The 26,751-nt window shown below is 40.3% G+C and overlaps 1 long non-coding RNA gene across 3 annotated transcripts in view; it reads left to right on the plus strand.

Annotated features, from left to right (window-relative positions):
- LOC132384409 (uncharacterized) overlaps positions 1-14,970 on the plus strand; it is a 37,472-nt gene extending 22,502 nt beyond the window's left edge. The window contains exons 3-6 of one of the 3 annotated variants that reach the window (XR_009508876.1): positions 9,060-9,215; positions 11,947-12,113; positions 13,433-13,577; positions 13,664-14,970. This is a non-coding gene — a long non-coding RNA (uncharacterized LOC132384409). Of the gene's footprint in view, positions 1-8,999; positions 12,114-13,432; positions 13,578-13,663 lie in introns of all 3 variants that reach the window. The other 2 variants (XR_009508875.1, XR_009508874.1) reach the window with 2 other exon arrangements.
- The last annotated feature ends 11,781 nt before the right edge of the window (positions 14,971-26,751 follow it).

The raw sequence follows: 26,751 nt of genomic DNA on the forward strand, positions 1-26,751 counted from the left end.
ATCAGGACAATCCAGGAAGTGTGAGGGACAGTAGTCCCATCTGGATGATTTAGGAGGGTTGAGGGACAGTAATGACATTCAGGACAATCAGTAGGAGTGAGGGGCAGTAGATACAGTGAGGATTATTCAGTAGGGATGAGGGACATTTGTTACAGTCTGGGCAATTCATGAGGATGAAGAGCAGAGTTACATTCAGGGTAATTCATTTGGGGTGAGGGAAAGTAGTTACATGTCAGGATGATTCAGGAGGGGTTATTGACAGTAGTTACAGTGAGAATGATTCAGGGGTGGTGAGGGACAGTTACAATCAGGATGATTCAGCAGGGGTGAGGTACAGTAGTTAAAGTGAGGATGATTCAGTAGAGGTGATGGACAGTAGTTACGGTCAGGATGATTCAGGTGGTATGAGGGGCTTTAGTTACAGTTAGAATGATTTAGGAGGGGTGAAGTTACATTGGGATGATTTTGCTGAGAAGAGGGACAGCAGTCACAGTCAGGATGATTCAGGAGGGGTGATGTACTGGTTTCAGTCCTGACAATTCAGGAGTGGTGGGGGACAGTAATTACATCGGGATGATTTAGGAGGGGTGAGGGATAGGAGTTACAGTCAGGACTATTTAGGAGAGGTGAGGGACAGTAGTTACAGTGAAGACTATTCAGTAGGGGTGAGGGACTGTAGTTATAGGTAGGATGATACAAATTCTTGAAGGACAGTAGTTACAGTCAGGATAATTCATGAGTGGTGAATTACTCGTTAGGGTCAGGACAATTCAGGATGTGTGAGGGACAGTAGTTACATCAGGATGATTTAGGAGGGACAGTGTTTAACTGCAGGATGATTCAAGAAGGTTGATTAGGACGATTCAGGAATGGTGAGGGACAATAGTTAGATCAGGATGATTCAGTAGGGGTGAGGGACAGGTGGTTCATTGAGGACAATTCAGGATATACGAAGGACAGCAGGTACAGTCAGGATGAGTAAGTAGGGTTGAGGAACAGTAGTCAGAATGATTCAGGAGGGATGAAGGATGGAGACAGTAGTTACAGTCAGGGCAATTCAGGAGAGGTGAGGGACTGTAGTTTCAGGCAGGATGATTCAAATTGTTGAGGGATAGTAGTTACAGTCAGGACAATTCCTGAGTGGTGAATTACTCATTACAGTCAGGACAATTCAGAAGGGGTGAGGGACAGTAGTTACAGTCGGGATGATTTGGAAGGGGTGAGGAACAGAAGTTACAGTCAGGATGATTCAGGAGGGGTAAGGGACTGTAGTTACGTAGGACGATTGAGGACATATGAGAGACATTAGTTACAGTCTGGATGATTGAGGAGTGGTGAGGGACAGTAGTTACAGTCCAGGAGATTAAGTAGGGGTGAGGAACAGTATTTAGAATCAGGAGAATTCATGAGCAGTGAAGTTCTAGTTACAGTCAGAACAATTCAGGAGGGGTGAGGGTCTGCAGTTACAGTCACGATGATTCAGGAAGGGCAAGGGACAGTTGTTACAGGTAGGATGACTCATTAGGGGTGCTGGATAGTAGCTACAGTCAGGACAATTCAGGAGGGAAGAGCAATAGTAGTCACAGGACGATTCAGGAGGTATGAGGGATATGAGATACAGTCAGGATAATTCAGGACTGTTGACGGACAGTAGCTACAGTGAGGATGATTCAGTAGAGGTGAGGGAAAGTAGTTACTGGCAGGGTGAATCAGGAAATGTGAGGGACAGCAGTGACAGCATAATTCAGGAGGGGTGAGGGACAGTAGTTACAGTCAGGATGATTCAGGAGGGGCGAGGGTCAGTAGTTACGGTCAGGATGATTCAGGAGGGGCGAGGGTCAGAAGTTACAGTCAGGACAATTCAGGAGGGGTGAGGGTCAGTAGTTACAGTCAGGACGATTCAGGAGGGACGAGGGACAGTAGTTACAGTCAGAACAATTCAGGAAGGGTGAGGAACTGTTGTTAAAGCCAGAATGAATCAGTAGGGGTGATGGATAGTAGTTACAGTCAGGACAATTCAGGAGGGGTGAGGGACAGTAGTTACAGTCGGGATGATTCAGGAAGGGTGGGGGTCAGTAGTCACTGGCAGGATGACACAGGAAATGTGACGGACAGCAGTTACAGTCAGGGCAATTCAGGAGGGGGTGAGGTACTAGTTTACATCAGGAAACTATGTGGCAGTGTACAATCACTCCATAAGTTTCCCTGTTCCTTACCTTGAACACTCTCTCATCCTAGACACCTCTGCCAAGGGGAAAATTTATTTTCATTATCTCTCTTCTCACACCATCATTATATTATCTACTTCAATCATATTTCCACTCAATACCATCTGCACTGAGGATCAGAGATTTTGACATGAGGAACGTAGGTCTGGAGGATGGGCAGATTGTGTCCCTGGGAGGATGGGTCCTGGGGATCAGACGATATCTGAGCCGTGTGTAGGTCTCTGTGATTGTATTGTGTGTGAGCCAGGATATTGGTTCCCAGCGCAGTCTGTTGAGGCGAAGGGCTGTGATTCCCATGGTTGGTTTGTGCAGCATGTGTCATGGACAGAAGAGCATAAGAACCAGCAGGAGTCAGCCATCTGACCCATCGAGCCTGCTCCACTGTTCAATAAGATCATGGCTGATCTGGCCATGGACTCAACTGCACTTCCCTGCCTTTTCCCCATTATCCTTAATTCCCCAACTTTGCAAAAATGTATTCAACTCTGTGTATGTGTCATGAGAAGGGTAGGTCCTAATATTCAGACAATGTGTGATCGGTGAATATTTTCCTTTGTGGTGGTTAATAGCTATAAAGAGTGCCTGTGAAAATCATTCACCAGGCCCCCCCCCCCGGAAGTTTTCATGTTTTATTGTGTTACAAATAGAATCACAGTATATTTAATTTGGCTTTTAATTGATCACTGATCAACAAAAAATGGCTCATGTCAAAGTGAAAATAGATCTCTACAAAGTGATCGAAATGAATTACAAAACAATGAAACAAGAAAACAAGAAAACTTGGGGTGAATACTTTTTAAAGGCTCTGTGTCGCAATCCTCTGTAGTGGTGTTGGAAATTTCCTCTGGACAGATGCTGTGTCATTTGTGTTTCATTTTCATTTTTAAAACATTTTATTGATTTTCCAGTAAAGGATATACAAATCAGAGGAGAAATTTAGCAAACAGATAATACAAAAAAACCCCATATAAACAGCAGTAAAAAAAAGAAAGTTTATATTATCAAAATCAGATAGGTAAAATGTTCCGCTGTTATATATACAATATAATCAGAACAAAACCACAACTCTTCTTGACAATCGTTTAAAAAAAAGATTAGAAACTTGATTTAATAAAAGGAAAAAAACCCACTAACTAAACAGAACAAACAAAATAAAAAGAAAAGAAAAGAAAGATTGGGCAGTCCATTTGAGAATAAAATTAGAAGAAAGAAAAAGATGAAAAAAAATCCTTCCAGTCATCTCTGAAACTTCACGGATAAGGATTATCCCTAAAGAGAGTAAAGAAAAATAAATAAATAAAAAACAAATTAAATCATGTGTAAGTATTGAATAAAGAGTCACCAGACTTGTTAAGAATTAAAAGATATATCAAATGTCCGGCTTCTAATGTTCTCCAAGCTTAGACATGCCATAATGGAGGAGAGCCAATAAAAAACAGTAGATGGGTTAGAGTCTTTCCAGTATAGCAAGATAGCTCTCCTAGCCAGTAATGTTGAAAAGGCTATCACATGTTGAGCGGAAGCAGACACTCTGCCTGCTTCCTTTGGAATGATCCCAAAAGTTGCTATAAGTGAATTGGGTTGAACATCCACATCTATAACTTTAGATAGTATCCCAAACACATCCTTCCAAAACTTATTTAAGCTTACACATGACCAAAACGTATGAGTAATGTAGCCACTTCTGCATTACATCTGTCACAAATAGGGCTTATATTAGGAAAAATATGCGCCAATTTATCTTTGGACACATGGGCCCTGTGTACTATCTTAAACTAAAGTATGGCATGCACCGATAGATGAATTATTAACTAGATAATAAATTTTACTCCATTGATTATGTGAGAGTGAATGTTAAACTTTTATTTCCCAAGTGCGTTGAATCCTATTGTTAGGCGACATGCTAGCATTCATTAACTGTTTATAAATTATAGCTATTAATCATTTTTGAAATGGTTTAAGCTGAAAAATAGCTTAAGCCAAATTTAAAGAGCAGGCTAAGGGGTAATTCGGTAGAAAATCTCTTAAAACATTCCTGACCTGTAAGTATTTGAAAAAATGTGTATTAGAGATGTCATATTTATCCATTAACTGCGAAACGGACATCAAACAGTCCTCTAAAAACAAATCTAAAAAAGTTTTTATTCCCTTAATGTTCCATGTTAAAAAAGCTTATCCAGTGTTGATGGTTTAAAAAAGAAATTAGAATAAATATTACTAGAAAGTAGAAAATCATTTAATTCAAATCTATGAAACTGAAACCAGATTTAAAAAAAAATGTTTAACAATAGGGTTGAGAGCTTGTCCACCTATTCTAGAGAGCGAAAATATAAGGGGAGCTCCTAATAAAGAAGCTAAAGAAAACCCTGTTACTGAATTTTCCTCCAACTGTAACCATGAAGGACGATTCTGGTCATCTATATCATAAATCCAAGAAGTAATATAACAAATATTAATTATTCAATAATAAAATCTGAAGTTTGGTAAGACCAGTCCTCCATCTTTTTTTTGTTTTTTGCAATAAAAGTTAATTCACTCTGGAGCTTTTATTATTCCAAACGTAAGACAAAATCATAGAATCTATTTTATCAAAAAATGTTTTTGGAACAAAAGAGGGGACTGCTTGAAATATATTTAAGAATTTCAGTAAAATAACCATTTTTATAGCATTTATTCGACCTATCAATGACATTGACATAGGCGACCATTTAGAAAGTGCTTGTTCAGTATATTCAACTAAAGGGGAGAAATTATACCTATATAGGTCTTTAAAATTTTTGGTAATTTTAATAACAAGGTAAGTGAAATGGTTTTTAGCAATATTAAAAGGTATTTGATCATAATAATCAGAATAATTATTATAGGGAATAATTCACTTTTATGTAAATTGTTTATATCCAGAGAAAATACCAAATTCTGTAAATATGGATAACATGAAGGGAATAGATTTCCTAGGGTTTGAAATGTAAACTAATAAATCATCCCTGTATAATGATACCTCATGTAATTTATCCCCTCTCTTAATACCCTGCACAGAATTAGAATTCCTAAGAGCAATAGCAAGTGGTTCAAGCCAAATTAAATAATAAAGGACTAAGGGGACATCCTTGACGGGTTCCTCTATATAATCTAAAATAAAGAGACTTTTGATTATTAGTTATAATCGCCTGATATATCAAATTAATCCAGGAAATAAATCCTGCACCAAAATCAAACCTCTTCAAAACCTGAAATAGATAAGGCCACTCCACCCTGTCAAAGGCATTCTCTGCAACCAAAGATACAATACATTCAGATTCTTTGACTGAGGGGGAATAAATGATATTTAACAATCTTCAAATATTAAAATGTGAGTACCTATTGTTGATAAATCCTGTTTGATCATTTGAGATAACATTAGGCAAGATATTCTCAAGCCTATTTGCTAGAATCTTAGCGAGAATTTTAAAATCTACATTCAGTAAAGAAATAGGTCTATAGGATACACATTCCAGTGGGTCTTTTCCTTTTTTAGGAATCATGAAATTAATGCCTCATAAAAAGTGTTAGGAAGGTTCCCAGAAGATGTACAATTAGTAAATGTTTGGTGAAGATGTGGCATAAGGATCTAAAGTTTCTGTTCTATCTGGTCTGCGAATTTTTAAAATCTGTCTTCTGGTCATCCCAGCTTTTAGCTGACCCGCCAAAAGCTTAGCAGATTTTTCCTCATGTATATAAAATAAATTTTTAGATTTAAAAATTTGCTGTTCAATAGGAAAGGTCAGAAGCAGATCATACTGTGCTTGAAGTTCGACTCTTTCTTTATAAAGCTACTCAGTAGATTTTAACTGAATAAGCTTTGTCTTTATCTGATAGTTCCACTTTCTCAAGGCTGCTGAATATGAGATTATCTGTCCCCTAAGAAACGATTTCAACATGTTCCACATAACCAGGTTTGACATTCCTTCAGTTGCATTAAATTCAAAAAATAATGAAATTTGCTCCTTAATAAAACTAACAAAAGCTAGATCATGTAACAGTGTGGGATTCAGTCTCCACTGTGACATTTTCAAAAAGCTATCTGAAAGCTCGATGTGTCATACACACATTCAACAACGGAGTTTAACAGATGTGTATCTAAAGAAAAAGTAATCAATTCGAGAATACTTATGATGAACGTGTGAGAAAAAAGAGAAATCTTTACCATTGGGGTGTTTATATCTCCAGATATCAACCAGGCCATATTCTAGTAAAAAAGAATTAATACAAGCTGCTGCTATATTAGGAAGTGACGGATTGGTTGTTGACCTGTCAATCACCAGATTTAAACAACAATTAAAGTCAACACCCATGATCAACTTATATTTGTTCAGATTCGGTAACTCTGAAAAAAGTTTCTCAAAAAATCAGTATTATCTACATTAGGTGTGTATACACACACCAGAGCTACCTTTTGCTCACATAATAAACCAGTAACAATTAAATATCTTCCAGTTGAATCAGTAGTAGTACTAAAGTGTACAAAAGGGATTTTGGGGCTAAGAAATATAGAACCGCCTCTAATCTTACAATTAGACAGCGAGTGGAACAGAGGTTCTTTCCTAAATTGGAAAATCCTGTCCTCATCCTGTTTTCACATATGATTTTCTTGCGCAAAAAGAATATCTGCATTGTGTTTTTAATTTCTTAAAAATCTTTTTATGCTTAATGGGGTGATTGACACCATTCCAATTCCAAGACATTATATTAATTTTATTACCATCCATGTTTAGAATTGAATTTAATATTATATAAAATAAATGTCACACAAGTACAGATTAAACCAAAAGGTGTGGGTACAGCCATTTACGAGAAAAAAATCCATCAAAAGAACTGCCCAATCGAGAAAAAGACCTACTCTAATAGTTCCCTCCCCCTTCCGCCTCCCAAAAGATAAGAAGAATTAAGTGACCAATAGGGTGGACACATGCTAACTAATAACCCTTGACCCTGGTCTCCATCTTTGGACTCCATATAATCATATAATAAAATAAAGCAAAAATCCCACGGAGAATAGCCATAATAAAAGGCACAAGCAGAATTCAACTACTATAATGTTATGTCTAACAGTAATAAAAACATAATCAACATCGGCCATCTTAGAATCAGCTGAAGTATCTTAAACACATATTCAAAAAAAAAGAATAATCCGAGCAAATAATATTACAAACAATATTCTTTCTCTCGAAAAAGAAAAGTAAATGAGTGTGAGAGTGTGGAAGTGTGTGTGAGTAAAAAACAGACCTAAAACTATATTGGTATTGAAACAAATAAAAGAATTAAGAAGATTAATACACAACAGGTCCTACACGGACCATTGGAGTACAATACTATAAAAGTTCCCTACAAAACAGTTATCTATATCCTCATTATTAATAGTTTAAAAAAATTTAATCAGCCACGTCCCACACCAAAGACTAAAAAAGTATAGGATAAGCATAACTCAGAAGATCCTTAAACAACTCGTACAACAAATACTTCAGAATTGCCTAGTAATCGGGATAATTTTAATATTTTATTCAGTAGGCTTAACTGCTTAACTTTAAGATTTTTTATGTACTCCCATCCCTCCTGGGGAGAGTAGATTCTCAGTGACTAAGATTTTTCAGGAAAAATCATCAGCTTTGCTAGGAAGCGAAGGGAGGGGTATAAATCTAGTTTATACATTTCACTCATAACTTCTCGGTATTTTCTTCTTTTGGCAAAGGTTTCAGGGGGATAGTCTTCAACTGTACGAATTTGTGCTGACTTAAAACTTAACTTCCGCATCTTCCTGGCTTCTTTAGTCATTTAATAATGCAAAGAAAGTTCTATTGGTTGAGGATGTAATTTGAATGAATGCCGAGAAAATGGACTCTATGGGCTCTGTCAATTAAAGGGTCTCACTAAAAAGGGAATACAACATATATGAGAAAAATTTTAACAGATCACCAGCTTCAGTGTTTTCAGGCAGTCCCAGAATATGCAAATTCCTCCCACACCCTCTAGTATCTAAATCAACCATTTTTTTCTTTGTTTTAGATAGTTCCGAGGTAATTTCACTGACTTTCTTTTCCATCGAAGATATCTTCATTCCTTGAGCTTTAATAGTTTGCTTGAGTAAGTCGTGCTCATTCTCAATTCCGGTTGTAGTCTGCTGAAGTGTTTGAAATTGACAGTTCAGATTTTTCAGAGAGTCTTGAACCATAGAGATAGCTTTTTCAAGCTTCCCGTTTGAGCCGTAAAGTTTATCAATCTTGATATTAAGCGATCCGAATTCCTATTTCATGTCTTGTATTGAAGAAAATATTTCTGCTAAAGTAACGGGTTCCTCTGTCTTCTCAGTTTGTTCCTTTTCAGGAAAAGTCTTGCCGCTTCTCAGTTTAATACCAAAACGACTTTTGTCAGTCATTGTAATTAAATTGTAAGTCCTTCAGTAGAAGTAATAAGTCATCAAAGCTAAAAAGGATCTGTCAGTGGGATATAAAGTATATAAAGAAAGGGAGCCGCTGAGAATGCGACTATTCAATATGCTGCAAAGATGGAGAATCCATGTAATTTGTAAAGAGCACAGCTCTGTCAGTTCTGCTGTGTTCTCTGTGACTGGGTGTGAGCAGTCACCTGCTTATCCAGACAAGTGGTGAGTTGACAGTCCCCCTTGAAAGTCGATTGACTCAAAAATGTTGCAGCCACTCATTCTGAAACTGGCATGCTCCGTTCTAAATCGGCCTGCTCTAAACACCAATTTGTGATGTAATTTATTTTTTTCCCAAGTTGGAAACACACTTTGAAATGGAAAGAAATTAAAGGGACTTCTGTCATTGAACTCATCAGGGGAAGATGATCAGACCTCATGAGCCGCAGTACAGTAGAAGGCTATATTGAGGGCTGTCCCCTAATGGAATATGATACCACTGAAGAGGAATGGAAACGGACACCTCAGGGGCTCTGGGGTCGGATACTCGGTCCAGGGTCATGGAACCGGCCCAGGTAAGGATTGTTTTTTTTTATTTAATTTTTTTGGCTCTGCATAACAAAACTTTCAATTTCCAGAAACATTTACATTTCTTCCCCACACAGATATCAGCTATCAGAACACTTCCATCAAACTATAGACATCACCCCAACATACTATACAAAAACCCTTATTAGTATAGCAAACAGGTTTACTTCGACATACTGCAGAAAGGTTTGCCAAGTTTTATGAAAACTCTTTGTTTTTGAGTGTACCATACATGTCAAAAAGTCCAAAGGAATCTATTCCATGATTAATTTACGCCAACCAAAAAGTCCAGGGCCCTTCTCGGATATCCAACAAAAGTAAAATGTTCTTCCTAGCACAAAAAGCCAGGATGTTAAAAAGTTTTTTCTGATGTGCATTAATAATACGACTGCTGGGTAAGCCTAGAGAAAAGACACTGGGTCCAATTTAAGCTCCATCTTCAGAATCTTTTTCATTTCACCCAAAGTATCAATCCGTGTGCCTGAAGTTTGAAAAACTTCCAGTATTTACTTTGCATTTAGAACACATTGGAGAAACTCCCACCTTAAATTTCAAGACACAATCTGGAGTCAGATGGGCTCTATGCAGAATTTTGAGTTGAAAACTGAAATTTTCTTTGCATTATCACAGATACCTTCCCATGCTTCAGCTGCAATTTCTATTCCCAGCTCTTCCTCCCAGACCCTTCCCAGCTGCTCAACCTCTCCACAAGAACATTCCCTCAGGTTGCTGTAAAAAGTACTAATGCAGACTTCACCTTCAGATTAAAGCATGCTCTTTTCTATGTCAGAATTATAGAAATCAGTTAACCATGATGCCTTTTGTCTGTATATAATCTCTTATCTGAAAGAAACAAAAATGATCCTTGTTGGGTATGTTAAATTTCTGTACTATTTGACTAAAAGATATCATTGTTCCTTCATCACACAAATCTCCCAGAATGAAAATCCCTTAGAAATCCAAAGTTTATATCCAGAATCCATTATGCCAGGCTGAAAATCTGGACTGCTGGTTATTGGAGTGAAGGTTGATATTTTTGCTGCGTTTCCCTCAATTTGTCGCACCGCCCTCCAAGCCCTGACTGTATAATTGTTATTGGGTTGTGAAAATATTCCTTATCTAGTTTCATCTTATTGAGGAAAAGCAAGTTGATAAGAGGGTATTTTACTTGTGAAGCTTCAATGTCTAGCCAAATTGAGGAGTGGTCCCTGCAAACCCAATCAACCACATAAGATCAAAGGAACTTAATTGATATCTTTTGATGTCTGAAAAATCCAGACCCCTTAGAATACTGGGTATTTTGTTGTTCCAGATGAAAGAAACAAACCAGCCATTATTTCTTTTTAAGTATTTTTTGGGTAAAAATGACTGGAATCATTTGTATTGGGTAGAGCGAAGAAGAAGGTTCATTTTGAGCAAGGATATTCGGCCAAGCCAAGAAACGGGAAGTGTGCTCCATTGCTCAAGATCCTGTTTGATTTTGTCAAATAACTGTGTAAAATTAGGTTCGAACAATCGATCAAACATAAATATGCCTAAGTAAACAAAACCTGTCTGCAACCATTTAAAGGGCAAAACACCCCGAGTGTCAGGTACCTGCTGCAAATTCCCCAGAGGCATAGCCTGATTTTCAGGCATAACCTGAAAATGCTCTAAATGAATTGATGCATTGTATAAGGTGGTGGGTGAAGGATTATTAATTTAACTAGAGGCCTGAGACTTCTGGTGCTTCCACAAGAACCATTGTTGGAGCCGGTTTTGACTTTGATGTGATTTTTGCGATAAATGGAGATAATCTGGTATTAATGAAATCATTTTCTCCGCACTATTACCAGAAACTGAGATGCAGGCACAGGTACACTGGGGACTGGAAACTTTTGATGTGTTTTGAAGGGATGGGGCATGGAAGGCTGATCCAGCAGCTAATCATCCATCTGTATTTATCCATAAGAAGCTGGTGGTGAGCCGTTGCCTTGAACCTCTGCAGCTCCTGACGTATGGGGTAGGAGAGAGATCCTTGATTGATGGTGTGTAGCTTTGAAGACAAATCCCAGCCTGTCTCTCCATGCTTTTGCTGCCTTTGGTCGAGCTCATGGGTTTGGAAGTTTTCTCTTGAGCCCGGTGGAATGAGTGAACAACTGTGTCTCAGGTTTTGCATTATATCAAGCTCCTTGAGTGAAGCTTCAGTCAATGAGGAAAGCGATATTCCATCATCCTATCTATCCCTACTTGCCTGTGGCCTTAACGGTCACGTACTTACAGATACCAATTACAGCATTTCACAGTTATCACAGCCATCTACCTCAGGCACAGGTTAGTCAAATGACAGATTCCACCAGAGGCACCTCCTTATATATCCTCTCCAGTATGCAGGGCATGGGCAGGGCTTAATGCATGATCTGAATTGCCTGTTCCTGTTTGGTCAGTTTGAATTGACCCTGTTCTGGTTGGTTGATTGATCTGATTCCATCATTCTGACTGGAGATGAAGTATATTTTGAGTAGTTTCCAATCACCCCCATGACAGTGGAAACATCGCTGAACGGATGGACAAAGCATTATAGTGCAGAGCACTGGTAGGGCAATCATTTGCTGGGCTGGCAGCAAGGGTTAGATGCTGTTCCTGAGGTGCTTATACTTTTTTTTTCTCAGTTATGTTTGGGGAAATATTTCATTTTCATTTCTGCCTGGGCTTGTGTTTAGTTTCCTTTTTTCACAGATCCAAAGACTGAAATCCTTCAACTGCTGTCTCATTGTGACAATTACCAACTGTTTCAGTTGGCAAATTTCTATAGAGAAAGACTGAAACCTGCAATTGAAGAATGGATTGAAGAATTTGGCTTAATTTTGAGAGAGGAGGGACATTTCAGTGGACAGGAGCACGAGGTGAGTGGAAGAACAGGGTGAATTCTGGTAATCCAACATTGTGGAACTGATGGCTTCAGAAGGAAGAGAGACCAAGGTCTCTTGTGACCGATTAACTGCACTTTAACAACTCCCAGTCGAAAACATCTATAGATGTTTCTGAGTCATTTTTGTTCACATACCAAATGTCTTCAAACTCGAAATGAACTCTAGTCATTGTCTTGCCTTCTTTATGACTGCATGGATATGTTGGGATCAAAGATATGGACACCAAAGGGACTTGGAATTGCTCCACCTTTTCTCGCTTGGGAGCCAGCAGCCATATCCAGACTCGGCAAGGATGTTCATGTTAGCTTGATGACATTTGCTCACTAATGGATAGTGATTTTACTAATTCCCAAGCACTGTCATTTATGTGCAGATTTTATTGTTATTCACATCTGAAATATATAGAAACTAATAATTAAATCTGCAAAGTTCACACAGTTTCTACTGGATCAGCAACTGCATAAAAAAATCATAATGTTGATTACCGTGCACCGTTCATGATCGGGATGCAGATCTTTTTTGTATGAGGGGTTGTGATTGATGTTTCTCTCTGAATGACTTTTATGTTCTTTCCTTGTTTCCTTGAATCTGGAGAAGACAAATTTCAGAGTTGGATAGGGATAATAATAAGTGTAGCTTTAGTACCCTTGATACCCAGCCACTAATGCCAGGATTGGAATCCACTGGTGAACCCACTCTCTGTGGAGTTGGGGATTTGTAAGCTCTTGTGGAGTGTTTGCAGAAATCATGAGAATAATTCCAGGGGCGAAAGAGTTTGGGTTAAATGAGGAACGTTTGATGGCTCTGGGCCTGTACTCACTGGGGTTCAGGAATAAGTGGAGATTCCAGCAAAACCTTTCAAATATTGAAAGGCTTAGATAGAGTGGATGTAGAAAAGACATTTCCCATAGCAGGCAAATGTAACATAAGAATAGAGGCATGTCTATTTAGAGCAGAGACGAGGGAGGAGGAAATCCTTTAGCAACGCATACTAGACCTGGGGAATTCATTGCCACAGATGGTTGTGAAGGCCAAGTCATTTTAAAAGTGTGTTTTAAAGTGGAGGTTGATGATTCTTGATTAGGCAGAATATGAAAGGTTACAGTGAGAAGGTAGGTGAACGGGATTGAGGGGACAGTAAACCAGCCATTACGGAATGATGGTGCAGACTTGAACGGCCAAGTGGCCGAATTCTGCACTTGTGTCTTATGGTCATATTAATATGATCTGTAATTGTGTAGTTGATAAACACTGGGCAATTGCACTGTCTTCTATCACTCTGTCCCTCACAGATTCTGGTGCCGAGGATCTTGTCTCCACTCTCAGTCAAAGCTGATCAGTGGAGGAGCTGGACCTGAGATCAAACTCCCTCACAGATCGATCTGTCCACTGACTCTGCCGCCTCATACAGACTCTCCTGAGTGTGAAATGGATCTGGTGAGTTTTGATTATAAAATATCAGTAGATCTGCAGGGTTTCTGGTGATATTTGTCTGTTATTAACCCCAGTCCCTTTTGTTTCAGTTCAGTTGGCAGGAAACAGCTGAAATTCCTGCAGGAACCCAGATCCCAGCTGACTGTGGAACTGTGAACATCTGGAAGTGGGAACTACTCCGCCCTTGGAGTGGGAACATTTCTGGCGAATTTCTCATCCATAAAACTGGAAGGCATATGGAGGAGCAAAATCGGTCCACTCAGCCCTTCGCATCTCCCTAACATTTGATCACGGCTGCTTTATTCTCATGCTCAAGCCCATTATCCTGCTTCCTCTCCTTTGCCACCCTGATTATTCAAGAATCAAGCCACTTACACTTTAAATATACCCAATGACTTGGCCTCGCAGCTGTCTGTGGCAAAGAATTCCAAAGGTTCCCCAACCCTGGCTAAGGAAATTCCTCCTCATCTCTGCTCAAAAGGAACACTCCTCAACTCTGAGACTGTGCCCTCTGATTATAGACTCTCTGACTTTTGGAAACATCCTCTCCATGTACACTCCATTCAGACTGTTTCAAAACTATCTTCTCCACAGCCTTCTCATTTCCAGTGAGTACAGGCTCTGAGATATCAATCACTCCTAATAATTTTTTAAAAACTTTCATTCCCTGGATCATTTACTTGAAGCTCCTCTCCAATCCGAACACTGTTCTTCAGTAAAGGGCTCAAACTGCTCACAATCCTCCAAATGTACAATAAATGTTCGGTTAAGATTAGTGCAGTATAATTTTCTACATCAATTATATATGACACCACAAAAAATAAATAAATTAAATACAAACTTATCGGATCAGTGTTTCCGATGTAACCAGGAAACTGGTACTTTTTTTACATTCTACATGGTCTTGTTCTAAAATTCAACCTTTTTGGACAAATTTAAGACTTTTACTGGAACAAATTACAGGAACACAATTTCCTCATAATCCAATATTACTCTTATTAGGCGATATTGAAGGGATAAAACCAAAACTCAAACTAAATAAATACCAGAAAGAATTTATAAAAATTGCACTGGCAGTAGCCAAAAAAGCTATTGCAGTTACTTGGAAATCGGATACATATTTAAGTATAGATTCTTGGAAGAAATAAATTTATGGTTGTATTCCATTAGAAAAAAATACTTATAATTTAAGAGATAAATATGAAACATTTCTGAAAATTTGGAGCCCTTATTTACAAAAGACAGGATTAAATCTATAAATATTCTGAAGATGAAACAATTGGTTATTTGGGGAAAGAAATAAATATACATATTAAAGTTATTACGAATTCCATGGAGCATGTGGAGATCTTCCAACAACCAGGCATTCTTTCTTTCTTTTTTTTCTATAGGGCAGTTAGGGGGGAGGGGATTAGGGGAGGGGGGAAGGGTTATATACATTGTTTTTCCATACTTCATTTTGTAACTACTTAAAAATGCAATTAAAAAAAATCCTCCAAATGTGCTCTAACCAGTGTCCGAGAGCTTCAGCATTGCATTCTGACCAACAATATACTGTACGTAGGAAAAGGGAGGAAGTCCTGAAGAGAGAATTTAGAAAGCTGAAAAGCAGGACCTGTAGGGTAGTAATCTCTAGATGCAAAAAGACTGAATAAACTTGTGAAAAAAAGGCCAGATCCATCCTTGGCTACTGTTGCGTTGGTGGTGCAGAGTAGGTCACTAAACATCTGTTATCCATTACAGACAAATTGGCACATTCTCTCCATGCCCTACTGAATAAGCAGTGGAGCAGACTTTCAAACAGGCTCATTCAGTTCTGCTATAACAAGGATCATTACGGGAAATCTTTCCTACCAAATGCAATAAGCTTGTACAACAGTTCATCTCTGTGCGACAGGAGAACACACATCATAGTACAAATCTCTTTTTTTAATTTTGTACACTATTATTGCACATTGGTGTACAATTGTGTACATTATTATATTGTTCTTTATTATTATGTCTGCAGATTGCCAAATAAGTCTTGCTGTTGTAGTGAAAGAATTTCCCACTCAGCTTCAATAAAGTATTTATTATTATTATTATTATTATTAATCTCTGTGCCATGTTTCAATGGGAGGTAAGATTCACATAACTTGACAGATTATGTGCAGCTGAAGAACTGGTGCAGGGAGTAGGATTTCAGATTTCTAGATCTTTGTGATCTCTTCTGGAGAAGTTATTGCCTGTTCAAAATGGATGGTGTTGTGAAACGTGCACAGCTCGCATAAGACAAAGTCAGCATAAGTGGAAGCAAAAAGAAGGGAAGTCCTATTCGTTCTGGCAAGAAGCAACAGCAAAACAAACAAAGTTTAAAAACAACGGGGTCCATGTCCATCGGACATTCAAACCTGCAGCGCAGGTAGGTGTGTTGGCCTTCATCAAATATGTGTTTGTGTTCAAGAGCTCTGAGGTTGTGTTACAACTATATAAGACCTTGGTCAGACCCCACTTGGAATACTGTACTCTGTTCTGGTCATCTCACTACAGGAAGGATGTGGAGTGTATAGAGAGAGTGCAGTGATTTAAATGGATGTTGGGTGGATTGGAGGTGGTAACATATGAGAACAGGGTGAGCAAACTTGGTCTTTTCACCTTGGAGTGGCGGAGGATGAGAGGTAACATGATGGAGGTGTGTAAGATGATGAGGGGCATTGATCGTGCGGATATCCAGAGGCTGTTTCCCAGGGCTGAAATGGCTAACACAAGGGGGGGCACAGTTTTAAGGTGGTTGCAAGTAGGTACATGGGAAATGCCAGAGGTAGTTTTTTCTCACAGAGTGGTGGGTGCATGGAGTGCACTCCCAGCAGCAGTGGTAGAGGTGGAAACAATAGAGTCTTTTGAAGAGAATCTTAAATAGGTACATGGAGCTTCGAAGGATAGAGGTCTATCTAATTGGGACATTCTAAGCAGTTTCTAGAGTAGGTTACATGGTTGGCACAACATTGTGGGCCATATGTCCTGTAATGTGCTGCAGTTTTCTATGCTCTATGCTCTCTCAGAATGAATTGTGCAAGTATAAAAAATAAAATAAATAATAAATATAAAGAACATCAGATGAAGAGTGCTTGAAAGTGGGTCCATAGATTGTGGGAACATTTTCAGTGATGGGGCAAGTGAAGTTGAGGGAAGTTATCCAGTTTGGTTCAATTGCCTGATATCTGAGGGCTCCAAACTGTTCCTGGGCCTGCTGGTGTGACAGCTGAGGCTCATGTATTTTCTTCCTGCTGGCAGCAGCGAGAAGAGAGCATGATCTTGGTGGTGGGAGTTCCTGAGGGTGGATGCTGCTTTTTTGTGACAACACTCTTTGTGGTTGTGTGTGTGAGAGGCAGGGGTTGGGCTTGAGAGTGAGGGGCTGGGTGGGTGAAATCTACCACTCTTTGCAGGATTTTCCATTCAAGGGGATAGATGCTTCCATCCCAGGCAATGATGTTTGTGGAAGTTTTAGAATCAAGGCACTGCCATGCTTTCTTCATAATTGCACCTATGTGCTGGGCACAGGACAGGTCCTCTGAAATGATAACACCAAGAAACCGCTATCCTGCTCTGATCTGATGAGGACTGGCTTATGGAACTTTGGTGTTATCCTCCTGAAGTTAACAATTAGCTCTTCTTGGCATTGAGTAAGGAGTAGTTGTTGTGCCATCACTCAGCCAGATTTTCAGTCTTCCTTTATATGCCGATGCACCTTATGACAGTGGTGTCACCGGCAAAACTGAATGTGGTATTGAAGCTGTGCTTAGCCACACAGTTATATTGTAAGAGTAAAGCAAGTGGAACAGGTAGCCAGCCACACAGCCTTTGGATATACCTGTGCTGATGGAGATTGTGGAAAAGATGTCGCCAATCAGAACTGACTGGGATCTGCAAGTGACGAAGTTGAGAATCCAATTGCACAGGGATCTATTGAGGCCAAGGTCTTGAAGCTTATTGATTAGTTTTGAGGGGATGACAGTATTGAATGCAGAGCTGTAGTCGACGAAGAGCTTCCTGAAATACTCACCTTTGCAGTTTCAGGATTGAGTGAAGAGCCAATAAACCATATAAAATCATATAACAATCACAGTACGGAAACAGGCCAACTCGGCCCTTCTAGTCCGTGCTGAACGCTTACTCTCACCTAGTCCCACCGATCTGCACTCAGCCATAGCCCTCCATTCCTTTCCTGTCCATATACCTATTTTTTTTTGTTTTAAATGACAATTCTGAGCCTGCCTCTACCATTTCTACTGGAAGCTTGCTCCACGCAGCTACCACTCTCTGAGTGAAGAAGTTTCTCCTCGTGTTACCCTTAAACCTTCGCCCACTAACTCACAACTCATGTCCTCTTGTTTGAAACTCCCCTACTCTCAATGGAAAAAAGCCTATCCCCGTCAACTCTATCTATCCCCCTCATAATTTTAAATACCTCAATCAAGTCCCCCCTCAAGCTTCTACGCTCCAAAGAATGAAGACCTAACTTATTCAACATTTCTTTGTAACTTAGGTGCTGTAAACCAGGTAAAATTCTAGTAAATCTGCCCTGTACTCTCTCTATTTTGTTGCCATCTTTCCTATAATTTGGTGACCAGAACTCTACACAATACTCCAAATTTGGCTTCACCAATGCCTTGTACAATTTTAACATTACTTCCCAATTCCTATACTCAATGCTCGGATTTATAAAGGGCCAGCATACCAAAAGCTTTCTTCACCACCCTATCCACATGAGATTCCACCGTCATGGAACTATACACCATTATTCTTACATCACTCAGTTCTACTGTATTCATCAAATGGTCGTACCATTTACCATGTACGTCCCATTTTGATTAGTCCAACCAAAATATAGCACCACGCACTTAGCAGCATTAAACTCCATCTGCCAACTTTCAGACCACTCTTCTAACTGGCCTAAGACTCTCTGCAAGCTTTGAAAACCTAGTTCATTATCCACAACGCCACCTATCTTAGTATCAGCTGCATACTTACTCATCCAATTTACCACCCCATCATCCAGATCATTAATGTATAGGACAAACAACATTGGACCTAGTACAGATCCCTGAGACACACGACTAGTCACCGGCGTCCAACCTGGCAAACAGTTATCCACCACTACTCTCTGGCATCTCACATCCAGTCACTGTTGAATCCATTTTACTACTTGAATATTAATACCTAACGATTGAATTTTCTTTCCGTGTGGAACCTTGTCAAAGTCCTTACTGCAGTCCATATAGAAAATGTCCACTGCTTTACCGTCGTCAACATTCCTAGTAACCTCTTCAAAAAATTCAATGAGATTTGTCAAACATGACCTCCCACGCACAAATCCATGCTGACTGTTCCTAATCAGACCCTGTCTATCCAGATTATTATATATACCATCTCTTAGAAAACTTTCCATTAATTTACCCACCACTGACGTCAAAAATGAGATGGCATCCGCAAGCAAGATTCTCACTTAGGTGTTGGCGGAGTCCAAATGTTGAAAAATGTAATGAAGGCACAATTTAACTGAATCCTCATCTGAGCGATCTGCACAATAAAAAGAGTATCAGGAATGGACTTAAGAAAAGCCAGCACTAGACATTTAAAGGTTTTCATAGGTACTGAAGTCAGAGTGACTGGCCCACATTCATTAAAGTCCAGAGATTTTGTCTTTCTTGGGGATTAAAACGAGTGTAGCAACTTTAAAGCTATGTGGAGTATTGCATGATAGCAGGGTGTTGTTAAATATTTCAGGGAAGAGATTGGCACAGTGCTTAGAATATCAAGTGGGACACCTTCAGGACCTGCAGTTTCCCTATGTTCTGTTTCTGAACTAGATTGCAGACACCTTGCTTCACAGAAAGTATAGGTTGAGATAGAAGGATGGAGCTAATGGGGACAGGAGTGGCTGAATAGAAGGTGGTGAAGGGGAATGTTGGCATTGGAGTGGTTGTTCTCAGCATATCAGCACAGAGATCGATGTTGATTGTCCTTTTCGAACTGGCAATAAAGTTGAGGCATTTGGCCAAGGGAAGGGAGAGGGAGACTTCTCTTTGAAGTTGGTAAGTCTGCAGACCGGCTGGCAAGTGTGGAAGTCTCTCTCTAGCCGATTCACTTCATCACTGTCAGAGCTTTATTAAACCACCATTTCACAGAGTAGTTTCTACTCTATTTCACGACCTGCAGGCGTGATACTTTGCTTATGGCTCATCGTCGTTATACCTCACGGTGATCTTCTGCGGAGGCCGCGATGAGATTCACGAGAATATTCGAAGGAATGAAAGGGTTAATGCATCAGGTGTGTTTGATGGCACTGTGCTGTAGCCGCTGGAGTTAAGGAGACTGAGGCCAGATCTCATTGAAACCAATCGAATATTGAAAAGCCTAGAGAGAATAGACTTGGAGAGAGTGTTTCCAATAATGGAGTCCAGAATAAATGGCACAGTCTCAGAACAGAGGTGAGTAGGAATTACTTTAGCCAGAATGTGGTAGATCTGTGAACTAATTGCCACATATGGATATGGAGTTCAAATCGTTGAGGTTGATTTGTTCCTGATTAGTAAGACCACCGCGGGTTACGTAGAAGGGCGTTGAGGCCGGATAGCTTACGTTTCGTGGAATGGTGGCCGATGACTAGTGGTGTGCTGCAGAGGCTTGTGTGGGAACTGTGTTATTCGCTATTTGTATAAGTGATTTGGCTGCAAGTGCGCAAGGCTTGATCACTACGTTTCTGGATGACACAAAAATAGAAGAGAGTGAGATTCCAGCTGGATCTTGCTCATTTAGGGAAGTGCGCAAATGGATTTCAATGCAGATCCGTGTGAGGTGATGCATTTTTCAAACTCAAACCAGGACTTGTGCTCCAAATGACGGAGCACTGGAATGGCTAATGGACCAACGAGGTTCAGGAATCCACGTGCGCATTTCATTGAAGAGTATCACAGAATATCACAAAATTATATCACCGCCGAAGCTCTGCATGAGCGCTATGTGCAGCATTGGTCACAGTAAAGAAGAGGTTAAAAGAGATGAGGTTTGACAGATTAACTCATTATTCCTCAGTAGTAACAGTTTTAAAATGTTTAACATTGTTTGACAGAAATGTTTAAAATTACTCAAGGTCTGCATTCTTGTGGTGAAGGACTTGGTGCTGGAAGGGTTACTGTCGTTATACTCCATTGCCGACTGTTTCTGGGCAGTGCACTGCGAAGTGTTTGTATCGGTGCAGGTCTGCGGTGAGCTCTCTTTGTGTCCTTGCCGCACGTTTCTGATGCTGTAGCAATTTGTGTCCCAGTGGGCTCACGGTCACTCTTACGTCTGCACTGCGCAGGGAGTTGTTACAGTGCTGGGATTATACAAGTCTGTTCCTGTACAAAGCACTGAGGGTGCGTGTCCTGCTCCATGTCCTCACAATACAGCACTCCATGTTGTGAAGACCTGTCCTGACTGTACAATGCTCCGTTTCTGAAGCACCTCTGCTCTCACAGTACAACGCCGTGTTGTAAATGTCTGTGGCCTCACAGGACAACTCTGTGTCGTGAAGACCTGCGTCCTCAGAGTTCTGTATCGCGTGCTGTGAGGTCCTGTGTCCACAAATTACAACGCTCCATGTTGCGAAGTGGTCAGCATGGGAAAGTGGGGCGAGGGCCTATTTCCGTTCTGTATCTGTATCAGTGACTGATCTGAGTAATTCTGCAATTGCAGCCTCTGTACAATTTTAGCATGACACCTCAGCGCGGTGCTGAGTGCTTCACCCATTTAAGTTCATCATGCCATGTGCCTCACTCATCATGTAGTCGACAATTGTCGCTACTTTCATGAAGCAAAATATTGTTCCCCGCATCCCCCCTTGGCTGCTGTTCAGCAACTCTACCCAGGGCCTGAAATGTAGCACATATAGGTTCGAAATGCATCAGTTCACACTACACTGTGTTAATGATCCCAGATCAATACATAACGCACCCCACAAATTCTTACCATTGCCCCTTCAGTTCAACCGACCCGTATGTACATTAAAACGTCCCTTAAGATTGAGATGCTTCCCGCTGTACCGACAAGCTCACTGTCAACATAATAAAATATTTCCTAGCTATAAACTTGCTGATCTGCTGAAGAGTCGCCGTTGATACGACGTTTTGACGCGAAATTTATTTCCCGGAATTCTTTGCGCAGTTTTTGTTCACATTTCGATTAAATAATTATGTGTAAATCGTAACTACATTTTGACTCTTTTTAATTGTACAGTTGTTACAATCGTAGACATCAGATAATGCACTGAACGGTAAGATGGCAGTCATTCACACAACACACTGTCACAGCTGTACTGGAGAACGGTCCATTGATGTGCAGATAACCATTTTGCCTTTCATAATCGATGCAGCGGAACTTCAGATAATTCAGTGAGATAAGCAGACAAGAATGTACTGTGTTTGTGTGTCAGTGTGTGGTTGGGTGGTGGGGGGTTGGTGGCTGGTGTTGTGTTCAACGGATTCATACAAATTTCCACCAGCCCACACCGCATGAAATTGTCAAGTATCATTTGTGTAAACAGATGGCAGTGCCGCACTCAATCGATGAATTCTGCGATGAGTTGCCCTATTGATGTTCAAATACTGGAAAGGATTTTTAGGGGGATGTGAGCACTACACAGACAATCCAGCATCATAAAATATCAAAATTGGAGAAGCATTTGGATAACTGGATTAGAAATACTTGGCTTGGGTTACCCTAGTAATAGACTGGCTTTATTATCAAAGTTCCAAGTGAATTTTTTACCGAAGTACATTTCTGCCACCATATACAACCCTGAAGTTCGCTTTCTTGCGGGCATACTCAGTAAAACCAAGAAACATCATAGAATCAATGAAAGAGAAAATAATGTATGCATAAAAACAAAATGTAAAAATACAAAAGAAAAATAGTAATAATAGAACAATAAGTAATAGATATCGAGAACACGAGAAGAGTTCTTGTCGGCATTCCGAACTTGAGAGCAACAATACTCTCCAAGAGTCAGACGGATTTGAAAACGATGGCCAGCGAGAGGAATTGGAGGTCTCACCCCCCCATTGAAGAAAGACACTGACGGTCTTCAGATTTTCAATTGATGGAAGAAACCAAGATGTTAAAATGGAAAGGTAGATGCCTCAGCATTCACGCACTCAGAATTACGTATTTTGAGAGTCAGGTCAGCTCCTGTATCAACAGCATCGTCGGTATGGAGAAATAATTGACATATATGGACGAGCCTGTGATTGATGGAAGGGCAGAGGTATCTTCCAGCAGTACGGATATCGCTGCTGAAATGGAGCCATTATTTGAAGCAAAGCGTCCAGACAACTGGGATCTGAAGAAGTTCAGGCCGTGAAGGTAAAGAAGAGACATGTTCAAATCAATTGGATGGCAAATCTAGAATCCTGATATACAGAGTATAGAACATTACAGCGCATTACAGGCCCTTCGGCCCACAATGTTGTGCTGATCATTTAAGCTACTCTAGAAACTGCCCTACCACATAGCCCTCTATTTTCTTAAGCTCCCTCTAGCTATTTAAGAGGCTTTTAAATGACCCTATTATACCCATTCCATGGCCGCCGACGACACTGCATTCCACGCAGCCACCACTCTCTGTGTGAAAAACCTATCCCTGACATCCCCTCAGTACCGATTTGCAAGTACCCTAAAACTATGCCCCATCGTGTTAGCCATTTCAGCCCTGGGGAAAAAAGCCTCTGGCTATCCACACAATTGATGCAAATTTATATAGCAGATATTTGTACTAAGCACAGGGTTGTGATTGTAGGAGATTTTAATTTTCCGCATATAGACTGGGAAGCCCATACTGTAAAAGGGCTGGATGGTTTGAAGTTTGTAAAATTTGTGCAGGATAGTTATTTGCAGCAATACATAGAGGTACCAACTAGAGAAGGGGCAGTGTTGGATCTCATATTAGGGAATGGGACAGGTCTGGTGACGGAGGTACGTGTTGGGGAGCACTGCGGGTCCAGTGATCACAATTAGTTTCAGTACAATTATGGAGAAGAATAGGACTGGACCCAGGGATGAGATTTTTGATTGGAGAAAGGCTAACTCTGAGGAGATGCGGAAGAACTTAGAGCGAGTGGATTGGGACAAATTTGTTTTATGGGAAGGATGTAATAGAGAAATGGAGGTCATGTAAAGGTGAAATTTTGAGAGTACAGAATTTTTTGTTCCTGTTAGGTTGAAAGGAAAGGTTAAAAGTTTGAGAAAGCCATGGCTTGCAAGGGATATTGGAAACTTGGTTGGGGAAAAAGAGAGATATCTACAATAAATATAGGCAGCATGGAGTAAATGATGTGCTCGAGCAATATAAAGAATGTAACAAGAATCTTAAAAAAATAATTAGAAAAGCTAAAAGAAGATACGAGGTTACTTTAGCAAGTAAGATGAAAGTAAATCCAGAGGGTTTCTACAGTTATATTAATAGCAAAAGGATAGTGAGGGATAAAATTGGTCCCTTAGAGAATCTGAGTGGACAGCTATGTGTGGAGCCGAAAGAGATGGGGAAGATTTTGAACAATTTCTTTTCTTCGGTATTCACTAAGGAGAAGGATATTGAATTGTGTAAGGTAAGGGAAACAAGTAGGGAAGTTATGGAAACTATGATGATTAAAAACGAGGAAGTACTGGCGCTTTTAAGGAATGTGAATGTGATATATCTTTGGGTCCTGACAGGATATTCCCTAGGACCTTGAGGGAAGTCAGTGTAGAAATAGCAGGGGCTCTCTCAGAAATATTTCAAATGCCATTAGAAATGGGGATGGTGCCTGAGGAGAGGAGTATTGCTGATGTTGTTCTATTGTTTAAAAAGGGTTATAAGAGTAAACCCAGCAATTATAGGCCTGTCAGTTTGACGTCAGTGGTGGGTAAATTAATGGAAAGTATTCTTAGAGATGGTATATATAATTACCTGGATAGACAGGGTTTAATTACGAACAATCAACATGGATTTCTGCGTGGAAGGTCATGTTTGACAGACATTATAGAATTTTTATGATAAGGTTCCTCGGAAAGTTGACGAGGATAAAGCAGTGGATGTTGTCTATACGGACTTCAGTAAGGTCTTTGACAAGGTTCCACGCGGAAGGTTACTTCGGAAAGTTCAATCGTTAGGTATTATTATTGAAGTAGTAAAATGGATTCAACAGTGGCTGGATGGGAGATGCCAGAGAATAGTGGCTGATAACAGTTTGTCAGGTTGGAGGCCGGTGACTAGTGATGCGCCTCAGGGATTGTATTGGGACCATTGCTGTTTGTGATATACATTAATGATCTGGATGATATGGTGGTAAATTGGATTAGTAAGTACGCAGATGATACTAAGGTGGCGTTGTGGATAATGAAGTAGGTTTTCAAAGCTTGCAGAAAGATTTAGGCCAGTTAGAAGAGTGGGCTGAAAGATGGCAGATGGAGTTTAATGCTGCTAAGTGTGTGGTGCTATATTTTGGTTGGACTAATCAAAATGGGACGTACATGGTAAATCGTACGTCCATTTGATGAATACATTAGAACTTAGTGATGTAAGAATAATGGTGTATAATGAAGGTGGAATCTCATGTGGATAGGGTGGTGAAGAAAGCTTTTGGTATGCTGGCCTTCATAAATAAGAGCATTGAGTATACGAATTTGGAAGTAGTGTTAAAATTGTACAAGGCATTGGTAAGGCCAAATTTGAAGTATTGTGTACAGTTCTGGTCACCACATTATAGGAAAGATGTCAACAAATTAGAGAGAGTACAGAGGAGATTTACTAGAATGTTACCTGGGTTTCAGCACCTAATTTACAGAGAACGGTTGAACAAGTTAGTTCTCTATTCTTTGGAGCGTAGAAGGTTGAGTGGGGACTTGATAGAGGTATTTAAAATTATGAGGGGGATAGATCGAGTTGACGTGGATAGGTTTTTTTTCCATTGAGAGCAGGGGAGATTCAAACAAGAGGACATGAGTTGAGAGTTAGTGGGCAAAAGTTTAGGGGTAACACGAGGGGGAAGCTCTTTACTCAGAGAGTGGTAGCTGTGCGGAACGAGCTTCCAGTAGAAGTGGTGGAAGCAGGTTCGCTATTGTCATTTAATGTAAAATTGGATAGGTATATGGGCAGGAATGGAATGGAGGGTTATGAGCTGAGTGCAGGTCTGTGGGACTAGGTGAGTGATAGCTTTTGGCACGGACGAGAAGGGCTCAGATGGCCTGTTTCCGTGCTGTCATTGTTATGTGGTTATCGTCCTATGCACCTCTATCCCCGTCTCATCCCCGTCGTTTCGAGGAGAAAAGGTCAAGCACACTCAACCTATTCGACATCAGGCATGCCTTCCAATCCAGGCAACGTTTTGTAAATCCCTGCTCACTCTCTGGAGTATCCACTATAGTTACTACACAACGTGTGGGTGAAAACAACGAGCAAAAGCATAAAGAGTCCCGGAGATATATATATATATACATACATATTTCTATTAAACAGCTAAATTAGATAAGTAATGCTGAATAGAAAACTTTTAAAAATGAAGTGAGGTGGTGTTAATGGTCACAGTAGCCATTCAGAAATCGGATGGCTGAGGGGAAGAAGCAGTTCCTGAATGGCTTCACGCTCCACTGCCTCCTTCCTGATGGCAGCAATGAGGGCAGGGCGCCGTCTGGGTGATGGAGTCTTTAATGATGAAAGCCACCTTTTTGAGGCATCGCTCTTTGAAGATTTACTGGATATTAGCGGAGCTGGTGCTGATGATGGCGCTGACAAAGTTTACAACTCTGTAGCTGCCTTCGACCCTGTGCAGTCGCCACCCCCACCCTCATACTCGACCGAGATGCACCCGTTCGGATTGCTCTCCACTGTGCATCTGTGGAAAATTTCCAATGTATGCGAAGGAGGCATACGAAATCTTCCCAAAATCCCTATAAATTGTAGCCTCCGTCGTGCCTGCTTTGTAGCTGGGGCGATATGTTGGGACCAGGTTAGATCCTCAGATCTATTGACAACGAGAAATTTGAAATTGCTAGCTTTCCCCACTTCTGTTCCCATGCCGGCCATCACGCCATCGCTTCTATGTCGATCATTAGTCCAAACTGCACTTATTTCTCTTGCTGCATTAAAGTCCATGCATGTCTAAGGTCTCATTATTGAATCAAT

Source organism: Hypanus sabinus, chromosome 32 (genome assembly GCF_030144855.1).
Source record: "Hypanus sabinus isolate sHypSab1 chromosome 32, sHypSab1.hap1, whole genome shotgun sequence".
NCBI lineage: Eukaryota > Metazoa > Chordata > Chondrichthyes > Myliobatiformes > Dasyatidae > Hypanus > Hypanus sabinus.